Raw genomic sequence first — 24,514 nt, 5'->3', positions numbered from 1 at the left:
CACGTGTACGTTTCAAAATTTAGATTTCCCAATCCCCCATTCATCCAGCTTCACCGGCTTCTACTTTCTCTTGCTATGGGCAGCAAACAGATTTGGATAAAAGCACCGCCTTACAAACCAATAAACCGAGAAAAAATATTTTTAACAAAAACACACTGAATTGGATTTGAAACTGTTTTAAAACCTCTGGTTTTAATTTTAAACCAAAGCTTATCTGTGGATGGGTCGCGGGGCAGCAGTCGTAGCAGAGAGCTCCAGACTGCCGCTCGAATGAAACACGCAATCGAATGATATGTGATGTGTTTTGTACTCAGATGACTTGGATCTGAGTTTGACCAAGCTTTTCTTTGTCTCATGTTTGCGCACAGTCGCAAAGGCAAACTTCAATACCCTTCCCCCTCCTCCATAGAGGCGCATAGAAATGCTAATGTGTTGCTACTACTCGATCAGCAGGTGAGAAATACTTCAGCTCCGGGACAAAGCTCCGTGGGAGACTGGGCAGCATTGATTATTATTATTCCATAATAATCATGGATATGAATAATAATCATGGATGAATCAAGGAAGAAACTGCAGTTCATAGATGTGTGTTTTTCAACTGAACTGTCAGCCAAGGTAAGTGCATTATCAAATGATTGCGCCTGTCAGCAGGGAAAACATCAACTCTATTCAGTCGCTCTTCAGTCGCTGCTGCCGTCTCCTCCCCAGTTCACACACCTAAAGTGTACAAACCAATGAATGCGTTTCCATGTTGACTGGTGATGCCGCACGGGTTGCTCTGTTACAGCAGCTGTTTGAAGCAGGGGAAAGCAAGTTAGCTGTCCTTGTCAATGCCTCGACAATGTTTTATCGTCTGTAAACGATCTGAACAGTTTTTGTAGTTTTACAAGGAGTAATATGAGGCTTACGTTTGATCGTTGCTCGTATTCCATATAAAAGAGAACGAGGACTGAATAGGTATGCGGTTAATTGCTATGATCTTGTCAATAAAATATAAAATGTTAAACTTCTGAGCCCTGACTTTTATATCTTTTGATTAAAAAACAAATGTTGAATGTTCTCAAATAATATAATATTGCGGCTCCCAGTGTTTCTTTTTTCATTGAAAACGTGAGTGAGTGTAAGTGCCGGTCCTTTCTTGCCACTTACCATTCAACATCCTCAGCATCGTTGCTGCTGCCGCTCGGCGGTGTCGATGCGGCTTCGTAGTTTTAATAATCTCAACTGCTGCTACTGCACGACTGTATCGATGCGGCTTTGCTGGTTTCAATAACCTTGACTCCTGCTGTTTTTTTACACTTGGGCCGCTCTGATTTTATTGTGGTTTTAACGGGGCTATTGGTATTTTGGTTTATTTAGTTTTTTTTCCCCAAAGCATCGTTTCTGGTTTGGTACTTTGATTTATTTTTTCTATTGGTCATTGCCTGTTTTAGTGTACTATTTCAGTCGTTGGTTTTTAACGCTGGCAAATGATTTAAGTTGTACAATAAAATCTATTATTTTAAAACACCTTTTTTAATCCTCTGACCCCTGGTGATCTTCTCTTTCCGACGGGCCTACACCGCCCTGTCACACTTAGTCAGTATTCCTTTTTATTTTTTTTTATTTTATGTTTGGGAAACGTGGCATTTCAGCTACTGTGATTTCATTTGTAATTAACAAATTGTTGACGGGGGACAGGAAAAAGGTGACGCACGTTGGGTAAGAGCCGCGTAAATAAAAAAGTGTACATGTGTCGTACTGTCTTGCCGTGTGGTGCATTAAAAAAGAATACCACGTAAAGAAAATTGTAGCCCGTACCAACAGTGAGAAATCAGGGTTACAGTTACAGTCAGATTGTCTTTGTGTTGACTGATGCCAACTGACTGACGGCTGACTGACGGTAAGCGTATCGCGTCACTTCCGGTTACTGAGGTTTGCTGCCGCTGTGTGTGTACAGCGTTACTCTCCGCTCTTTTCTAAATATTATCGTTTTATATCCGATAGCGACTGCTAAAAGTTTCAAAACAAGCTTGTAACACTCAAGCATCTTTTCCTTTCATTAAACGTCCTGCTAATTTACACTGTTATCTAAGTGTTTTCTCCGCTAGCTTACTTTCCTGCTATGGCTTCCCCCTTTTCCTCTCCCTCTCGCTCTGTTCGGTGCTCGGTGTGTCTTATGTTTAGCTTATCCTCCGCCTCCTTTAGTGATGATAATGGTATCTGTAATAGGTGTACGCTAGTTGCAGGGTTGGAGGCGAGGTTGTTAGACTTAGAGTCTCGGCTTCGCACTTTAGAAAACAGGCCAGCTAGCCAGGTCCCTTTAGCCGGTGCGGAGCCTCCTAGCTTAGCTGCTACCAGTCCCCCGGCAGGTCCCAGGCAGCTGGGCAACGACTGGGTCACGGCTCGTAAGAAACGTAGCTTTAGGCAGGCACCCACGGTGCACCACCAACCGCTTCACGTTTCAAACAGATTTTCCCCACTTAGCGACACACCCGCTGAGAAACCCACTCTGATCATTGGTGACTCCATAGTCCGAAACGTGAAGTTAGAGAATCCAGCGGTCATAGTTAGGTGTTTGCCTGGGGCCAGAGCGGGCGACATTGAGTCTTATCTTAAGCTCCTGTCTAAGGATAAACGTAAGTACGCTAAGATCGTAATACACGCAGGAGCTAATGACGCCCGGTTACGCCAATCGGAAGTCACTAAAACTAACATTGAGTCGGTGTGTTCGTTCGCCAAAACAATGTCGGACTCCGTAGTTTTCTCTGGACCCCTCCCCAATGTGACCAGCGATGACATGTATAGCCGGCTGTCATCGCTCCACCGCTGGTTGTCTAGGTGGTGTCCTGCAAACGATGTGGGCTTTGTGGCTAATTGGAGCACTTTTTATAAGTTTTTTTTTTGTGATGGTCACTTTTATAAGTGACCATCACATAGATCTGTTCTGTCTCACTGAAACCTGGCTGCAGCAGGATGAATATGTTACTTTAAATGAGTCGACTCCAATGAGTCACATCAACTATCATGTTCCAAGAAGTACAGGTAGAGGTGGAGGAGTAGCAGCAGTTTATAAATCAGATTTATTAATTACTCCTAAACCTAAACATAGTTATAACTCATTTGAGAGCCTCACTCTGAGCCTTTCTCACCCAGACTCTAAAACTCAGAAACCAGTTGTGTTTTGTATTGTTTACCGTCCTCCTGCTCCATATTCAGAGTTCTTAACTGAATTCTCTGAATTCTTATCTGACTTAGTTCTTAGCACAGATAAAGTCATTGTAGTGGGAGACTTTAACATCCATGTAGATGTTGACAGCAACTGTCTCAGCACTGCTTTTAACTCCTTAATAGACACTATTGGTTTTACACAGCAGGTAAATCAACCCACTCATCGTTTTAACCACACTCTAGATCTTGTCCTGACATATGGAGTTGAAATTGATAATTTAATAGTTCTTCCCCAAAACCCTCTGTTATCTGACCATTTCTTATTAACTTTTGAATTTAGCACAACTGACCCTATAACAGCTGGAAAGAAATGTTACTATAGCAGATGTTTATCTGACAATGCTGTTGCCAGATTCAAGCAGATGATTCCATCATCTTTTGCCTCAATGTCTTGCAGATACACAGAGAACAGTCACCTTAATCCTTATGAACAGGTTGACTGTCTTGTAGATGATGCTGCAGCTTCTCTACGTACAATGTTAGACACAGTGGCTCCTCTGAAGAAGAAGACAGTGAATCAGAGGAGGTTAGCTCCGTGGTATAACTCAGACATCCGCAGTCTAAAGCAAAGGACTAGACAACTAGAAAGACAGTGGCGTTCCAACAAAATAAATGTAAACTGCATTGCATGGAAGGACAGTCTAATGAAATATAAAAAAGCACTTTGTGCTGCTAGAAAAACATATTATTCCTCCCTAATTGAGGAAAACAAAAACAACCCCAGGTTTCTTTTCAGCACTGTAGCCAGGCTGACAAAGAGTCATAGCTGTATTGAGTCTACTATCCCCTTAAATCTCAGCAGCAATGACTTTATGAACTACTTTACTAATAAAATTATTATCATTAGAAAAAACATTCAGCAGCGACTTCTTCCAAATGACAGAAAGCACTGTCTAGATCCATTAACTTTAAATTTATTAAATCCTCTGTCTTACCTAGACAGCTTCTCCCCCATAACTCATATGGAGTTAACCTCAATAATCAACTCTTCCAAGTCGTCCACTTGTCTTTTAGATCCAATCCCAACCAGATTACTCAAAGAAGTTCTACCTTTAATCAGCTCATCCATATTAAATCAAATCAACCAATCTTTACAACTAGGCTATGTACCACAGGCTTTTAAGGTGGCTGTGGTCAAACCTCTATTGAAAAAACCAACCCTTGACCCTGGACAACTAGCCAACTATAGGCCCATTTCAAATTTACCCTTTATTTCCAAGATTCTGGAAAAAATCGTGGCTAAACAATTATCTGACCACCTTAGTGGGAATAACCTGTATGAAGATTTTCAGTCAGGATTTAGAAAACATCATAGCACAGAAACAGCTCTGGTTAGAGTCACTAATGATCTTCTATTAGCTTCGGACAATGGTCTAGTTTCTGTCCTTGTCCTGTTAGATCTTAGTGCTGCATTTGATACAATTGATCATCACATTCTATTACAGACACTAGAACATAGAATCGGGATTAATGGAACAGCATTGGGATGGTTTAAATCCTATTTGTTGAACAGATTCCAGTTTGTTCATGTTAATGATGAATTCTCCACATGCACAAGGATTAGCTGTGGAGTACCACAGGGTTCTGTGCTGGGTCCAATTCTGTTTAGCTTATACATGTCTCCTCTAGGTGAGATTATTAGAAAGCATTCTATTAATTTTCATTTTTACGCAGATGATACTCAGCTATACATGTCCTTGGAACCAAATGAAACAGATCAACTAGTCAAAATTCAGGGTTGTTTAAAAGACATCAAATCCTGGATGTCCCAAAACTTCCTTCAACTAAACTCAGATAAAACCGAGATTCTTATTGTTGGGCCTAAAAATCTGAGAGAGACACTATTGAGTCAGATAGCCACCCTGGATGGCATAACATTAGCTTCAGATTCTACTGTGAGGAACCTTGGTGTCATGTTTGACCAGGATCTCTCTTTTACATCATACATTAAACAAATCTCCAGAACCGCCTACTTCCACCTTAGAAATATAGTTAAAATCAGAAGCATCCTCTCTCAGAGCGATGCAGAGAAACTGATCCATGCATTTGTTACCTCTAGGCTGGAATACTGTAACTCCTTACTCATAGGATGTCCTAACAGCTCCTTAAAAAACCTACAGCTCATTCAAAATGCTGCAGCCAGAGTTCTGACAGGACTTAGAAAGAGAGATCACATTTCTCCTACATTAGCTTCTCTGCACTGGCTGCCTGTAAAATGTAGAATAGAATTTAAAATTCTCCTACTCACATACAAAGTACTCAATGATAAAGCTCCTTCTTATCTTAAAGACCTTATAGTTCCTTATGCTCCCAGCAGAACACTTCGTTCTCAGAGCGCTGGGCTACTTGCGGTTCCTAGAGTGTTTAAATGTAGAACAGGGGGCAGAGCTTTTAGCTACCAAGCTCCTCTCCTCTGGAACCAGCTCCCTCTTCAGGTTCGAGAAGCTGACACACTCTCCACCTTTAAGATTAGGCTTAAAACCTTCCTTTTTGATAAAGCTTATAGTTAGAGATGGTTCAGGTCACTGGCAATTATTGTTAGTCACAGGAACCATCTCTTAGTTAAGCTGCAATAGACATAGACTGCTGGGGGACTTAATTTATACACTGAGCTCCTCTGTTTCCTTCTACCTCCTCTGTCCCATAACCTCCCATCATTGTCCCATGTTTAACTAACCTTGTCTCTTTCTGTCCAGTAGTTGTGCTTCTCTCCTCTCTCCCCCCCCACCCCCACTCTTTCTCCCTCTCTGTCCTCACCCACAGGTATCATTGGACTCAAAGTTTGGTGTCTGTGATGGGCAGCTGCGGATCCAACCATCCTGCCTGCATCCAGTCCCTGGTCCTACCATCCTGCCTGTGCTCTGTTGTTGCTTGTTGTTGCTTGTTGCTGTTGCTGTGCTTTTCTATCTCTCTATCCTCTCACCCCAACCGGTCGAGGCAGATGGCCGCCCACATCCAGTCTGGTTCTGCTGGAGGTTTCTTCCTCGTTAGAGAGGGAGTTTTTCCTCTCCACTGTTGCTGTCAAATTAAATGCTTGCTGTATGTGGGATTTGTTGGGTTTAGTTGTGTGAGGTTTTAAACCTTACTTTGTAAAGTGCCTTGAAATAACTTTGTTGTGATTTGGCGCTATATAAATAAAATTGAATTGAATTGAAATTGAACAGTAGCTTGTCTGCCACAAATCGAACGCTGCACGTGAGAGGGCGCACCGTTGAGCTTCCTATTTTCGGTTTTAAACTGCCGTAATTTGCCATAACTTACTTACGCACAGAACTATACTAAATACTCCAATTGTCTGCCACAGGCAACCAGCGATTTGTAGTCTTGGGGATCCATGCACTAAATATTATGTTATCTCGTGGGTCAAATGATAATGATGAGACGCTGTTTTTCCAATAATAAAAATTGAAAGAGTGCTCCCACTGAGACTCGAACTCGGGATGAAGAAGATCCTTCTTAACCACTAGACCAGCTAAGACTTGAAAAGTAGCTGTTCTACAACACAGTCAAGTACAATGTTTTAGGACCAGAAGTGGGAGTCAATCGCCACCTACAGGCCAAAAGGACGTAACACACTCTTTCACGCAATGCAACCAAGGCGCTGACGGGGCGGATTCGGAGGCAAAGCACAGTGGGGTAGACACTTTTAACAGCTGCCACTGTAACTTTTTTATTGACTATTTGGTTTTTTAACTTATTAGCCACTGTGGGAACTGGAGAACACAACAGCAGCACTGAATGATTTCTTCAAGCTCTTCAATTGTTGTGGCCTGTGACATAGCACCAAAGGTATGCATTGCCAGCTGGTAATGTTGCCAGGTGGTAATGTTTTAGGGCACTGCAAAAAAAGATATTGGGGTTACCATGGGACCATGTTTTTTGGAAAGGTCCTTGGCATTTTTTCATTACATGGCTCAAGCAGCGATGCAGTATTTGGCGTCGAATTGAATCCTCCGGGGTCTGGCTGGTCACAATACTGTAGTATCTATTTAACAACTCCTGAAGAGTGACTCCACAGAAATTGTAGGACAGCAACTGCAGTAAGACTATGGAATCATCAAAAATAAACATAACTGGACCTGTTTTAATTTTCAGCCCATATTGTGTTATTAGGTCTGTCAGAAATGAGGCCAAAAACAACACAGGCGCACTTGTGTGGTCATTGGTACTCCTTTTGGATGCATTTATATTTTTTGTATTATGTCCCAGGACAAAGTTTTCAGAGTTGGAACCTGGTCCCTACAACCTGAATCTACCACACTCTCAACCAGCTTCCCTAAATTATCTAAGTACAAGCTATGTGGTACTTTCGTGGTGAGGACATCTGCCATTGTAGATCTGTCATTAGCACGTACAGGCGGTCTTTTTAAGACATTGCAACTCTGCCACACTCTGTCTCCTTTGAAAGTTGCCGTAGCCTTAATTAACTTATTTGTATACAATTTTTAACCAAAACAACTATTTAACATCATCATTTGAGTAATATTACATATAATAGTAATATTACAGCATTATTTTGTGCCATACCTAATCTATTGTAAAGTCAAAAAAGTAAATTCTTAATCTCTCTAGAAATAGTATTTATCAATCATCAAACATATGCATAGTGTTAAAAATTAGTGCCAGAGTTTTTCAAGTTGCTGTAAAATGAATTGCCAAAGACAAGACTCAAACCTAAATCTCTGAGTTTGAGTCTTGTCAAACGCTTTACCATTAATTTGTGCATCACACAGGTGTTAATGGTGCTCATCCCCTTTGAGGCTTCTTCCTAAACTACCTTCACCGTTCTTTCTTCTGTGAGCTGCTTAACAAGAACATTTCCCCACTGTAGGAACACTAAATAATATTATATAATAAACCAAGTTTATTAGAATAAGTACAAACAGTATAGCTGTTCGGGTTTTTTTTTTAATAGACTGACAGAATAATCATTATATCAATGTTTTATGTCTTAATAAAACTATCAATGAATTTTGAATGAATGAAAATGTTGAAAAGTTTGGCATTGTTTTAATAAAAATAGATCATCTAGTTAAATTGTAACTTAATCGTTGATTTAGTATTGAAGAAACAACTAAACCTGCTTCATATGCAGCAGGATTCTATTCTAACTTTAAAGCAGAAAATCATCATGAATAAAACGTCCCTTTAGGGAAACATTAATAAACCACATGGATATTTTATTCAATTAATGAGAATTGATTCATTTTATTATTTACTTACTACTGTACTATTAATAAACCACATGGATATTTTATTTAATTAATGAGAATTGATTCATGATTTTGCTGTTATGTGTGATTTGTGAATGATTAGTTTAACATGAACTAATCTTTTATATCAGTGGTCCCCCAACCTGTTTTGCTCCACTGATTGTTTAAAGATCCATGCACACGCTTTTTTCATGCTCCACATTGCTAAAGTATTGGGCCTTACACTTCGACTGGCGCAAGGTACGTCTAACTGGCAGATTCACGTTTAATTTAATTTGATTTATATAATACGCAACTTGATTAGCTGCTAACGCTAATACTAATGGTTGCTAATTAGCAGCCTGAATTAATACGACAGAATATTCATAACAAGACTACAGCTTGTTTGGGAGCATAGCTTGATAAACTAATATAAACTCATTTTTACATGTTTTTTTATTTCTTGTTCTGCTGCTGTGTGAAAATAATTTTTCTATGATGGGATCTTCAGCTGCAGCTTATATTTTGCCGTATTTGTCTGTAATTAAGTGCCAATGTAGGAACAGTGAATGCCTACAGAGGCACGGTGTGACAGCAACTATTGCTTTTAAGATATTGCATGTGTTTATTGCTTTTATTAATAAATTAAAATTTCGATAAATCTTACCTCAAGACGCCTGAACTAGTTGCCAAACCTACTGTCATGTATGGTTGATGATCCAGGACTGGAGCCAGTATGATTGAATGTGTATTCATTACAGAACATATTTAATATACAGTAAATCAGACAATTACACATGCATGGAATAAATCAGTATCTCAGAAATTCATAAAAAACTTTAGAACATTTTACTATTTACAGATGAATCGTAATGTACCTGGGAACTCTGGTTTACAAACATAGTTTTGTTTCTAAATATATATTGACCTAATATTTTTTTAATTGCCCTTAATAAGGTGTATGATATATCAAGTGCTAATATATAACTAATAGAAATGTAGTTATTGTTTTTTTCAGTACTATGTCTGTGTGTATCTCAAGTTGTTGCAGGTATCTAGCCTAGAAGTCTAGTTAGCTGGTGCTGGGGACTTCTAGGGCGAAGAGTCCAAGTCATCCCACCTTCCCTGGTCTGGATCAGGGCAGTGTTTCCTGAGGGACAAAGCACCTATGTTGGACTTAGACCACCTGTGAAATACCTAAATTATTGTTTTTTTGTCAATACCTAAATAAAAGCTGAAATATTATAAAACATTTGTCTGTTTTCCCTCATTAGGTATATACATACAAAAATAGTTCAGTGAAACAGAAATAGTCAAAGCCAATTTTATTTTTAACCAATGCACCAGCACTATAATGCTGGATAAGTTACCGTCACAGTTCAATTTGCAGACCACAAAATGAACGGGTAGGATTCATAGTTATGTTGAAAGCATAGTTTCTGGAGTGGAACAGGTACAGTCATGGGCAGTTGGCTGGGGAGATGTGAGGATTTTTTTTGTCTTCACGTGTAGGAAGACATCGGAAGCAGTGCAGTTGCTGTACAGATGGAGGATGCAGCTGTTTCCTTGACACCACTCTAGAAGGTATAAAGAGTAGAATAGCAGATTAATAAAATGACCAGTATTTCCTATGTATCTCACAACCTTTACAGATCTAAACGATAAATAGTGGTAGTTAGATCAGTTTTAATGGTGTGTGGAGCAAACACGTTTTCAACTTATTTTATAGTGCTGGTTTGTTAAATCTTAGCATGACATTAATGACCTCCTTTCTGGCAGGTTGCTCAAATACTGCTCAGAGGGCCGGTGGGGCAGGGATGTTTACAAGGTCCTCCATAGAACAACCTGAGTCCAGCAGGACTTTATTGAAGATGGTCTTCATCACATTTTCCACATAATCTGCACCATAACATTAGAGTTACAAATTACCCGTCAACAGACTAAAATATCAAAATAAGTTGACCAACTGCATACAGAGTAAATACATAGACAATAATATTGATCAGATTATGAATACCACAACTACTGAACTGTGAAATGCAAAATCTCTGTCAAATAAAACTGCATATTGGCCAACAAATGATTATACTGCTGTTAAATGTACATACCTTTGCTCCTGAGGTGAGCACTCTAATACTCTTCTACAAGGTATCCGCGTGTCAGTTTGAGAAGCAACCTCCTCGCGTTTCGGTAGCTGGCATGCGTCACCCTGTATTAAAAAATAGGTCACGTTTACAGCTAATGTAGCTGACTAGTTAAGCAACAACACACATGTTAGACTTAGATAGAACTTGCAATAACCCAAATTCACGGGTCTACTCGGGCTACAACATACACACGACAGGCTCAGTAGTAATTAGAAACACAGCTAACAAGTGTTAGCACAACTTACTAGCGCTAGCCGCTAATGCTGCGCTACTATCGCGCTAGCAGCTATAATGTGAGCTGAGTGAATGACCTCAGTACCATATATCACACGATTCGAACCGGACAAATGCTGGAGAGGCTTGGACTCATCCGAATTGCGTGTCAGCACCTTGCAAAACTGTCTCTCTCTGTCACTGTAGCTGTTAGATTCAAAGGTTCTAGCAATTAGCATTCCTTACACAGGAGGGAAGCTACATTATAAACAGAGAAACTTCTGTAGTACATACATCAAATAAGTATCAAGCATGTACTTACGTTTGGGGAAGCAGCAAGTGGGCGCTTCTTCAACCTGAGTGACTTCTTCTTCTTTTGTCTTTTAAATGGCGGGTGGCAACCAACTGAAAGGTGCACTAGCGCCAACTCCTATGGTAGACTGCACAGTGAGTGACTTCTTCTTTTGTCTGTGACTGGAGTGACTGAAACGAAATGTTTCAGGTACATTTAGGGGTCCAGGTTTGTCTGGGGGGGCGAAGCTGGTTCTGTGATTGGTCAGCGCAAATGCAGACGTATCCAGGCCGCCAAATTTGAAACAATGGTTCTTGAACCGAATGGATAAACTCTCAAAAATGTGAAATAAGTAGAGGGCGTACTTCTAACACACCAGGAGTGTCTTAATGTAACCCAGTGAGTCAAATAAACGTGTCAGAATGTCCAAAAAGTGACTTTTGCATGTGCATGGACCTTTAAATGTCACAAGGTGGAGTAAAAATATAACCCTAACCCTAACAAAATAAAATGTTATGATCGGCATGATTGTATGTATGCATGTATTTTCTATTTACAACATTAAACATGCATCCACCATGTGTGCAGCTTTATTAGCAGCATCTTTGTAACATCGCCTAACATGTAGAATGCTTGATCTCCAAGTGATGTAGCAGCTTGAAGGCTTGATTGCCTCGTTAAAACCAGTCGCTGCACATTATGCAGCGCGAACTTGGAACAACCAGTGGTCATAAGTCCATGTTTCAGATAGGAATCCTGGTATTGTCTGTTAAAGGGGTCATATCATGCAAATTCCACTTTTTAGACAGTTTGGAGCGTTCCTATGACTCTATGGGTCACATATACACACACTGAGCACGGTAGAAATGCATTTCCTCCTTTTTTCACATTTTGAAAACGTAAATTTTCTCATCAAATGAAAACAGACCACGTCCTACTCGGAGGCCGTTCCCCAGTTGTCGTCACCTTGGTCGGAAGTTCTCCCTGCAAATCTTGAACCACCACCCCTACAATGATCACAAACCAAAACTGGACTTCCGCCATTTTCCCCCTTCCACTCACCGTGAACAGACGAGCACAGCAGCGCCCAAGTCCTCCCATAGAAATAATTTGGTTCTTGGGTGTTTTAACCAACACCAAAGTCTCTTCACTTTACCAAGGGATCAACAAGTGAGGACTTTGTGGGTCACTTTTATTTTTAACAGACCGGTGCCAGAAACACTGCCTCAGCATTTATACGTATGTGCATTTCAAACGAGGGTGCGTACAATGCTGGATTTGTTTCACAGCTCCTGTTGGAAAAACAGGATCTATTCCTACAGTCCATCATTCACTCACAGAAGTAAGTAACCTATGTGTGAGGCAAGTTAGTAGCTAGCTATGCTAACGGCTACAGCCAGTCGACCAAGCCTTTATCCCCTTCAATGTGCTCATGTGGGCTCCTGCAGCCACACACCTGTGTGGAGAAAAGCTAATTACTATCGGCATCGAGCGGCTACAGGCAGGGAGCGGCTACAGGCAGGAAGCGGTGGATCCAGCTTTTGGCCTTTTTCTGTAATCGCATACACCTGGGAGGAACAGCTGATCGTTATCGCCCTTCGAGCGGCTACAGGCAGGGAGCGGTGGATCTAGCTCGCTGTAGTAAGTACGTGCTTAATACTTAATATGTTGGTTGGTCTGTTTAAAATGTAGTAACCCACATGTGAGACAAGCTAATGGCTATCAGCATCGAGCGGCTACAGGCAGGGAGCGGTGGGTTTAGCGTTTGTCCTTTTTCTGTAATCGCATACACCTGTGGGGAACAGCTGATCGTTATTGCCCTTCGAGCGGTGACAGGGAGGGAGAGGTGAATCTAGCTCGCAAGTTTGTGCTTGATACTTGTGATGTCTAAATATGTTAGTTAAGTCTGTTTAAAATGTGGTAACCCACATGTGAGACAGGCTAATCGTTAGCGTTGCTAACGGCTACAGCGAATCAACTGAGCCTTTGTCCCTTTCAAATGTGCTACTCTGAGTTGGAGCAATCACACACCTGTGTGGGGAACAGCTAATAGCGATGGGCCTTCGATCGGCGACAGGCAGGGGGCGGTGGACCAATACAATTTACAGTAAATTTAACATTGTCTTTTCTATACTGTAGGGGGGCACATCCCAGTTGCCCACATGCAAGGAGGCTGTCAAACAGAGAAATCACTGCAGACTGATACACAGACATATGCTTCCCAGCTCAGGGGTGAAGGTATGTAAGTTTGTATGTACTAACAATAAGATAGGCAGTAGAAGATTTTAATTTTAATTGGTATATACTGTTTAGATTTTATATTTGAATTGTAACAACTGTTTATCAGTTGTTTTAGCACAGACAGGCCCGTCCTCTTGTTTGGTTTAATTTTTTGTCTGGTATTGTGTGTTCTTACATTAGAGAAGGTTTTGACCTACATAATAATGAACATTTCACTAATCTACAATTCTAATTACAGTACCTTTTGTTTTGATGAGGTGATGGTGAGGACAGCCACAGCTTCCATCTAGTAGAGGACTGCTTCCACTCAGTCTTCCAAATAGTGATGAGAACAAGGATCACCACATCTCCCTGGTCATCTATTTACAACTCTACCTGTCCTGCTGAAGAAACAAATCTCCAACATAACCAAGTGTACCCCCTACCCAGGACATTGACTGTTTACCCTACTTCCATCAAGCATTTAATATGCAAGGCCCTACAAAAGCTTCTGTCTTTGAACCCCCAGACTTCTTAATTAACTCAGTAACCTATACATTGCACATTGGAGTGTGAAGGTAACAGTTTGTTCTAGCTTTGGAGTAGTGGTGCATTTTTTTGTTTGACAATAAAGTTGGCTTTAACTATTACGTATTTCACTGAACTCTGTTTCTGAAGGGAAAACACTTTTATTAAGGCAATCATAGTATTGAAATTACATGTTTTTCTCTTTCTAATATGGTAAGCTATAAAGGTGAACATCCATAAATAAAAAGCATAAATTATATGTAAATTTTAAAAAAAATCAGTATTGCACTCACAAAAAACACATTTTTACTCAAATGGTAAAGGAGTTATTCCGCAGGTGGTCTACATCCATCATACAATGAGTGTTTTAGTGTTTTATCCATCAAGAAACTTTGCCTTCATCTACAACCCAAGCATGAAGAGATGACAACTCAGATTCTTCAACCTAGGAATCCTCAGCACCAGCTCACTAGCCTCTGTAGACTAGATACCTGTAACAACTTCAGATACAGAGACATATTACTGTCAGATTTATCAAGAATTATCAAAAAACATAATTAAAAGCACTAAAAATACATCAGTTTAATATATAATTTGAACCAATGCTTTTTGTTCCCAGGTAGGTCATGCAGTGATCGCTCTAAATATTAATGCACATTTTTTAAATAAAATTATGTCAGAGCAGCAGCACGTAGGCTAGTAAGACAAAAACAGTGAAATGTGTAAATGTAAAATGTATTTATATTATTTCAGCTATGCTCTCAAACTTTTATTTATTTGTATAATGTAAGCTAAAGTAGTGTTTTCTATTATCGAGAGTTTTCCAGGTAAGGTTAGCATACGCATTAGCAACCGCTAGTCGCTTTGTAAATTACATCCATCCATCCATTTTCCAAGCCACTTATTCCCTAATGAGGGGTCACGGGGGTGCTGGAGCCTAACCCAGCTGGCTATGGACGAGAGGCGGGGTACACCCTGGACGGGTCGCCAGTCCATCACAGGGCAACACAGAGACAGACAACCATGCACTCACACACTCACACCTACAGGCAATGGAGAGAGTCCAATCAACCTAATGCACGTCTTTGGACTGTGGGAGGAAGCCGGAGAACCCACGCAAACACGGGGAGAACGTGCAAACTCCACACAGAAAGGCACCAGGGCCACCTCCGGGAATCTAACCCAGAACCTTCTTGTGAGGCGACAGTGCTACCCACCGCACCACCGTGCTGCCCTGTAAATTACATAAATCAATTCAATTGAAGTAAATGCAACATTACCAATGAGACAAATCTTGCATCAGCTGCCGCACTGGGGCTTAAACTTTAGTTGAGGCAGCCTGAGACACAGTGGTTGAAACAGCCTGAGGAATGGGAGCAGGTAGTGGCTGTGAAGCAGTGACTGGCACGCCAACAATGGCAGAAGGGACTAAGTCTGAGTGGGGGCCGACAGAGTTTAATTCCATGACTATTTATGAAAGTCTTAACTCCTCACTCAATCCCCGATTCCTCTGGCAAAGGTCTATGATTTCCATCAAGGTGTCTCTTTGGACATGCAAGTCGGTTGTTGAGGTGGCAACGGCCTGGACCTCCGTCAGCAGGAACAATAATGGTGGCAGGCAATTGGGCGCCTTCAGGCTGGACATGACTGCCCAAGCAGAATAGGGTGCAGGATCCACTGAAGCAGGGGTAGCAACTGGAGTGGATGCACTTGAGACACAGTGACAAACTGCGGTTTTAAGACCGGGACTGGCTGCGGTTCTGTGACTGAATCCAGCTGCGGTTCTGGGACTGGAACAGACTGTGTTTCTGTTGGTCTGCAGTCTTAAGACAGATCGTTCTGATCAGCTTGCTGGCGTTCTCCACGGCCTGGTGGTTGGGAGAGGAGGTGACGATGACGTCACCAGGTTGCTGCATAGTTCAGGGGAAAGTCCGGCAGATGGAAAAAGCGGTCTCGGGCTTGGGGCAGCTAAGGAACAAAAGCTAATGATGCTGGAGCAGGAGCATGGTCAGGTGCTGGGTCCAGATGTAAAACTGGGGCTGGGGTTGAAACAGTCTGAGGGGCAGGAACAGCTGAGGCAGCAGAATGAAGGAGCACATGCAGCAACACAGCATGGGACCTGGGCAGCAGCAGCAGCAAGATGTGTAGCCTGAGTTGCAGGGGCTAAAACCGGAGTCGGGACACGAACTGTAGTCCGCTTAGACTTTGGCTTCAAGGTGCGAACTGGAGCTTGCGGCCACGGTGAGACAGATGCAGGCAGTGGTTCTGCGGCAGGTACTGGCTGCGGTATTGTGACTGGAACAAGCTGGGACAAACAAGACTAAGCTGGACACTGCCATGAGGTCAGGAGAGACGGATGCTGGCGTCTGATGTAGGCTTGGAGTGTTGGTGGGTGCTGTCACGGAGGCACTGATGTCTAAGATGATGGACCCACATGCCCAGCTCAGAGGACAAACAGGTAGGTGAAAACGGTTTAATGCAATCTCGTCATCCTTGTACAGGCAGTTATCAAAACCAGGAATGGCAACATTACAGGAAGAGCCATTCCGGAGTCTCAGCAAGCAGGCGGTCAGGTAACACAAAAACAGGCAAGGCTACGGTACAGACAAGGGCAATCCAAAAACTCCGAAATCGACAACAGGTAAGCTAGACAAAGTAATGCCGGAACGGGTATTCGAACTCACAATCTGGCAAAGGACTAGTGTCGTGTATTTCTATTCTCTTCAACCACGACAGAGATTTCACAAGAACTCAACTTTGAAGTTTAAATCAATAGCATACAAATTTATTATATATGACAAATTAAAACAATCATATAATGATTACAAAAGAGTAATAACAAGAGAGGCAAGCATTCACCTGCTTGTTCCTCTGCAGAGGGAACTGAGAGGTCGGAAAAGGTCCGCTGTGTGCTACCAGCGGACCCTCTGCAAAGCGCTCTGAAAACCCCAGCCTGTGAAGGCCTGCTTTTAACCACCACCTAAAATCTTTCCACATGTCCAAATAAGGACGTGTAGATGTTTTTCTCGGCTACTTGGAAAGTCCTGGCGCTGGGCCGTGTTATCCGTCCAGCTCCAGCTGCATCTGGCCCACCATCAACCTCCCAGTTCCTTTCCCAGGTCGGCGTGACATTTTGAATATTTCCTTAGGAACAGCTTGGATAAACATTGTTAACAACAACAGATTCTGCGAACACGGATTCTGCGAACCCAGTTTACGCAAATTCTTTCACCCCACCCCACACGAACCCATCTACTCTCTGTACTTCTCTCATAAGCAATGATCAATTTTACTGCTAAAAGTAAATGTAAATGTCTGTTTCCTGGAGTCTATCCCAGATGCTCCCCAGACAACGACCCTGCCAAACTGCAAGGGTTGAGGAACAGTCACTGCATCTTAACTTGACCCGAACAGATTGTTCACTACCTATATAATAATATATGATATGATACATAAATATACTACAAATCCCCTCCTTGTCAGACTTGGGCAGGTGTCGGACCCACATGCACGGCACAGAAGCACGATGATGATTAGACACAGGTTTATTTGACAAGGCAGGGTCAGGCGGTCCAGGTCATACACAAAAGGGTTCAGTGAAGGAGTACACAAGGGAGCAGGCAATCTCTAATCCAATATCCAGGCAGGGTTCGTTACACGGGCAGTCTCGGCAAAGGTACAGGCAGGGATAAGACAAACTCACGGTCAGATAATCAGTCACGGTTCTCTCACAGGCAGCGGTACATACGAGGTTCAGGCAGGAAGCAATGGTCAAGGCGATCAGGGTCAAAACAAGAGAAGCTATACAAGAGACGCTGGAAAGAGTACGGAAACTAACAATCTGGCAGGGAACTAAGGACACAGGTGGTGGTTAAATACACAGTGACTTGATGACTAATAGAGTGCAGGTGTGGGTAATGACCAGGTGAAGTAGGGACAGCTGTGACAGGACATGAACCGGAAGTGAAGCTTGAGCAGACACAGAAACCAGGAGACTACCAAAATAAAACAGGAAACAACTAGAAACACAAAACCAGATCATGACACTCCTCGTGGGCATTTTAATGCCCATCAATCTTGAAAGCGAGCGGCCAAGAAAGCTCCTCTTTGACTCATCATGCTGCATTATATTAAATAGACATGAACTTCAACATTGAGATGACACAGCAAAGTTAAAGATTCACAAAATCTGTAGTAAATAGAACACCTAAGCTCTTCTTTCAGCTCCAACAGGTGATCCTCCCACGCTGCCTGTAAACAAGTACATTCAATAACAAGCCTCACATTTTCATTCTTCATTACACACACAACAGTGTCCTCTTTATCACAACAGATTCTTCACAGACTCCACACCAACCACAGTCAATCATGACGGTCTGTGATCCCACGTCATCCAGCATCTGCAATTCAGCTCATGCACGGGCAAATTCAAACATCAGTGTATATCAACGATGCAGCTATGGGCGGCGCTCCGCCCACCCCCTATAGCCGTGTTGGTCAGCGCAGCCCCACAATATTAGGTGGGTGAGGATTGTTGGTGTAGCTGGAATTGGAATAATTGGACTCTCCATCAGCTCCTTTGGCTCCATCGACTCCTCCTTCGTCCGTCAAGGTTGCTCTGGAAGCTGTGGCACTGCACCCTCTGCGTTGTCCTAGGAACCTCATCTGATGCCCTGCCTTTCCGCTAGCGACCCAGTTAGCCCAGCTTGCCTTCACGTTGAACACAGAGTCCCTCATTTCTGGACCGTTCAGGGCTCCAGCACACTTCTGCTGCACCATCTTCTGTCCCTCTCAGACTGGTGCTCCAGCTGTGACCTGAGAGCTGATAGCTGAGAGGCAGAAAGATCTGCACTATAGTGCAGCATAACCATCCTACAGAGCTAGGGTTAGGGTTAGGCCGAATAGAACAAATAGTTTGCTTTTTGTTCCAGGTTGTCGCTGTAGAAATCAAAAGATCAGAGAATATAAAAACCCACAGTCGTAGCAGGTCATAAGACACACCCTCCTCTGATACTGAAGTAACCTGTGGAGGGAGGTTAAGAGTAGGAGAGAAGTTGGTTAGGAAAGAAAATTAGTTTAAGCGAGTTGTTTATGCTGACACAGTTTCTCCACTGCAACTCTGTGTAGAGAGAAGGGTTGAAGTTGTTAATGTGAGCTTCCTGTGCACAACAACACACTGAGATGCAGAATGAAAATGGTTAAACCCTCATTATATAAAATCAACAACAATAAAACATCATCAACACGTGTCATGGTCAGTCCGTAGAGCATATACAGTATCAGTCAGTCATGTCATGAGCTCAGGGTTGTTGTTTTTTTTTATCGTGCACGTAAGCTAAGAGAGAAACCTCTTGCTCTATGAGAACTATAATTTAGAAAGGCTAGCCTGTGACCTTGTTCTGCTAAATGAGTCAGCAGTGTCACTCAGGGCCCATCAGTGATTCGGAGTTTGATCTTCTTTGTCCTCTTCTTTCCTGCAATGGAACAGCACAGCTTTCCTGCGTATATTAATCATCTGTTTCACATAGAAACTTGGTTGATGCATTAAACACCATTTCGTCAAGCAAAGCTTCGTGCAATGTTAGTCTATGCGTTCGGCATATTTTTACAACCTACACACTGAAATGCAATGTTCACAGTACTTTTTCATCCCTCTATTGTCATTATCACATTTACACTTCCCTTTTCATTCACTCCTCGACTTCCCTTAACTCATTTCCTTCCTGACATACCCTGCTCCTGTCACTTTTCCTATCACTCCACAATGAGTCCCGCTGTGAGATCATATTCCTCTGTAGCGTAAGCTATTTACAGTATATACCAAATCAAATTTTGTGCCAACTCGACCACAACCTTTCTCCCATGGATTAAGTTCACCAACTTGGGATAAAACACAACAGAAACAGAATAGTCCATTCTCACAGCAGATGCCACACACACAAGTTCCCCAGTTACCAGGGACCGTCATAAAGCAATAATCAAAACAATTTTTTACAATACATTTTTCCCCCCTCAATAGACAGATAACTGTCCATTGAATTTGAAGCCGATTAAATCATTAAATTAAGATGGATGGATAAAAGAACACTAGCAAAACACTAAAAGTAATTTCCTACTCTTATTTATCCTACGTATTTATCCTTACCAGGGATCATCATCAATCCCTGAATAAAACTGAGTGAAATTAAGGACGATGTCAATAGAAGGAACAACAATGTTTAGACCTTAATAACTACAACATAAACACGAACTAATCTCATTATGAACACAGAATCATTGCGTTGTAGGAAACCTTATTGAATTCAAGAAGCACTGCAGATGCATGCATTAAGTGACTTCATGACACAATTAACGTAAAGACTACATAAGCTGAATCCTCACAAACTATCAGAAATGACAGATGGACATAACACAACCTAGTTAACTGTTGGAAACGCAAAGCTATACCCTAAAAATTCAAACAACCCCACAATTATTGCTACATCTAATTATAATTCCCCTGTGACTGTCAGAGTTTGTAGTGATAACAAAACAGCTGTGGATGATAACTGAAGTATTGTAACCTATTAAAGAAAGTCCATATAAACCCACATACAGTCAAACCTCTTGGAGGATAAAGCACCGTCACTGTTGCTACTCAGTCTCTTCCCCAGACCTCCTCCTTCTATGCCGTAAAGAACACCACAGCCCTGTCACATTTGTTTAAGGCCTGCAGACTGATGACATCTATGTTAACTGTTTAGCAAAAGAATGGAAAGAAAAAATGAACTGAGACCTGGTTCACACATTTGCTAAATGTGTCTTCTGCTCTGTTGGAATATATTAATGATAGTGATGATAAGAACTAAGTGGAACCTCATCAAAACATGTCAAGATGATCATTAAAACTGCAGCCTCGCTTAAACAGTAGACGGACTGTGCAAATCCTAAATGTAGTGTAGTGAATTGTAGCTGCTTGCAGCACCACAACCCATAGCATTACAATACAGTACTATAGAAGACTAAGCATTGTTGCAACAGTTACACCTTGCAGGTTCTGAATGGTTTGGTTTTTCTGTCTATTGGAGAACTGGCACAGTAGCAGTGAAAGGCACACCTGGTTTTAGTCACCTTAAAGTTTGATGTTTTCTGTAACACATGAGAGCATGATGCGTTATACTAGCTTACATACTGTAGGGATCAAACTGCTGTTTACTGTATGAGGGAAACATTTACACTCTCCTCAAATTCCCTTTTTAGCTGATTGACCTCCTCAGATACTTCACTCACTTTATGGTATGTGGGAGGCCCTTCCTACAGTATTGCAGCTTGTCTAGTAAAACTTTCTTACCTCTTCACATCAATAATGTGAATGAGTCATTACCAATATCATGAGACAACTGTCTACAGTTAGTGTTAGTTGGAGAGATGAAATGAGGCATGTCTCAAAGTCTGGTGCACACAGTGTCTTCATCCACATACTTCACATTCACATTGTTTTTAACACCGTCAATCACTGAGCATCAGATGGAGCATTTGTCAGCAGGGTGATTGAATTGGGAACTTTTTCTTGAAATATTCTCTATACCTTTGTCTTTCCCTTGCCTAGTAAAATTGGCATATTTTTTAATTTTTGAATCTTTTGGCAGGTTTAAGGACTAAGTCATTCTCACCAACCGACTTGTTTATTTTGTTTCCAAATTTTAGATATTTGTCTGAGCCTCAAAGTACTAAAGTGTGCATCAAGGTGAAGTCACAGATTCAGAGGCATCTGGCTTTTGATGGAGCCCATCAACAAGGTTCATGAATCCTGCAGGTGTCTGGTCCTCTCTCGTAACCAGCTGAGGGGCCTCCACATTGATCAGCGGACCCCTTTGGTCTAGGCACTCCTCGTGAGCCTCGTAGCCAAGCAAAGCAATGGCTTCTTACGTGACCAGTCTTCCCACAGCAGTAGCATCTCACGCCTCCTCTGTGGCTGCCTCCTGTTCCTCTGCCTTTGTCTGCAGGGAACCCTCCTCTCCTCATAGGAGGTCTTCTTGTCCACCCTCCTGGTAGCATGTACATCACCTAAGGTGTGGCCATGCCTGGTGGTGTAGGTGGGGTCTGAGGCACGCTGGCTGGTTGAGCAGACACCATCCTCTCTTTTCTCTCCCTTTTCCCGCTGCTGCTGGCGTGTTGGTTCTTTCGCTGCCTCCTTTGCCTGCTTCTGACGCGGCTCAACAGCATGAATCACATGCTCAGTTATTTGTTCTAGTGACAAGTTGCAAAGTCCCACAGTGTCAGTCAGATCATTCTGTTCCGGTTTTGAAGGCCAGGGCAGATTTTGACGCTTTGCCTCTTTGACCAGCAGAGGAAGTCCATCAGAAACCTCATTTACCCGTTCGTCACCCACACACACTGATTCCTCATCTGACTCAGCCCACAGTGATCTAACTGCTCTGTCACGCAGATCACTTTCACTGCGGGAATTTCCAATTGAGATTTTCTCTGTTTTTAAATAAATGTCGGGCAGTTCTAACAACTCATCCCTTTTCACTGCCCTGTCTGTCCCTTCTGGATCAGCTACAGGGTGAACTGGCTTCTTCGTCCGTAAAGGTTTTGTTTCTTCTGCATCCATCTGGGACGCATCTGAAAGAGACTTAGTTTTAGAGATCTGATTAAATTGATTATCACCACATTGAGTCGTCTTTTTGCTCATCATTTTTGCACAGTTAATAAACAATTGCAACACTGCATTTTCTCTTTCCCGTTTAAGGCCTCGCTTTACAGATTTGTCTTTTATCTCATAGGTTTTTATAAAACCCTGCATCTCTGCACACTGCCTCAGATCAAATGTCCCCTCTGAAGGCCAGGGCCCCGTGGATTCATGTGTCCGCTTGCTCCATTTGTCTGAGCATTTCTGAATTTCCTTCATCAACACCTCGACTGGAGACATGTTCCCATCCACAGATCTCATTATTAAATATGTATCTTTACTGAAGATATGATTTCAACCCCTAATTACACCTAATTATACTTGTAACTGAACTAATTTCAATCAGTGTTCATAACTGAAGTAAGTTCCCTATCTTTACAACCCATAGTTAGTGAAAAGCAACATAAATATTAACCAGTTAAATTGTAATTAGACGCTCTTCCTTTCTGGGTATCTTGGTTTTACCTCTGTTTTAAGCAACTGGCCCGATAATCATTCCTAGTGACTGTTGAGCTGATGAGTTTTGATTTGTTCTGAATAAAAGAGTAAGTCTGATGCAAAGATAAACCAAACCACTGCAGAAACGCCCACTTCAGAGCAACTGCTGAAGAAAAATTAGAAGCGTCTTATTGGAGCGGATCATGTGCTTTGTTTATATTACTAGGTTTACACAAAATCAGCATAATTGAAACACTTGATTTAACGTGATAGTGATGTCACAGGCTGTGCCTGACCCACATAAGGCCACAAATGGTGGTCTTGCTCATGAGAATGCAGGTGCTACAGACGCGTGAGCAGAAAGACCTTTGATATAAATGGAGGAATGTTTATTAACCTAGTTAACCTAGAACCAGACAAAAAAGGAAACTGAAAATGAAAAAAATAGAAGCTAAATCCCACCAATACACACTGACAGACAGTATAGCCAACACGCTGCAGACCACTACTAGTACACTAGCATGTACGTCGCATAAACCCCTTCTTGTGGTTCTATTCTCACCTAGTGTATTACTCACATTTATTCTCACCTAATACTTACTAGGCACTAATAGTCTATACATACATACATCTGATCTGAAAAGTTGGTGAAAACTCAGGGGAGGGGTGAGACGGAGCCTCAGACAGGTGGAGGCTCGAAAGTCTTTGTACTTCCAGTCTGCTCTTAGAGAAGCACACTTCTGACGGTTCTGAGCCAATTTACAGTAAAATTCCCTTCTCTTCAAACGACGTAGTAAACGTTTTGAAGTTTATCTGCTGTCCGTTACAATAATAGTAATAATAGGAACAAAACTAAGGCTTTACTGCAGTCTGCCAACTATGTGTCTATGTCTCTCCAATGCACACTCACACACACACCCACACCCGAGCCTACTGCTAGGACTAGTACGACACACACACACACCCTTGAGCTTAATGCTCTGAGCAGTAAAACACACGCACACACACACTCTCTCGGGAGCGTGAACAACAGAAGAGGCACACAGCTGACGCCTCCACACCCAATTCAGAGACCGCGCCTCAATTCACAACTCCCCCCTTTTTTATTTTTTAATAAACAAAGCAGCCGCGGTCTTTACACATCGTGACCAGCTTGACCACTCCCAACCACAGTGTGGACACGTCGTCACAAAAAATGCACTAAAATACTTAGATTACTTCAAAATGATTATAAAAGTACCAAGAAAAGTGAACACAATATAGGACAAACAAAAATGTTAAATTTTAAACTACTACAAAAATTAAAACTTCGTCGCCACCTGGCACCAGGCCAACGGCTCCCCCCAACTATCTGAAAACACACACGTATGAGGAGCGGGGATCTCTCTCTAGTCCACACACACACACACACACACACACACACACACACACACACACACACACACACACACACACACACACACACACACACTCACTCCCTCGCCCTCCTGCTCTCTTTTCCACTCTCCCTCACACACACACTCCTTCTGCACCGGAGGAGTAGAGGAACCGCTGTCAACCCAGCCTACTCAAATTTAAATTAGCAACAAGCAACTATTAC

General features: G+C 42.1%; 1 protein-coding gene across 1 annotated transcript in view; it reads right to left on the bottom strand.

The window, feature by feature from the left end:
- Positions 1 to 24,514, bottom strand: part of LOC129604569 (uncharacterized) — a 239,458-nt gene that overhangs the window by 209,824 nt on the left and 5,120 nt on the right. The window lies entirely within an intron of this gene.

The sequence above is a fragment of the Betta splendens genome, chromosome 9 (genome assembly GCF_900634795.4).
Source record: "Betta splendens chromosome 9, fBetSpl5.4, whole genome shotgun sequence".
Taxonomy (NCBI): Eukaryota; Metazoa; Chordata; class Actinopteri; order Anabantiformes; family Osphronemidae; genus Betta; species Betta splendens.
The sequence above is the reverse complement of the archived record's forward strand: the minus strand, read 5'-3'. Positions and strand labels throughout refer to the sequence as shown.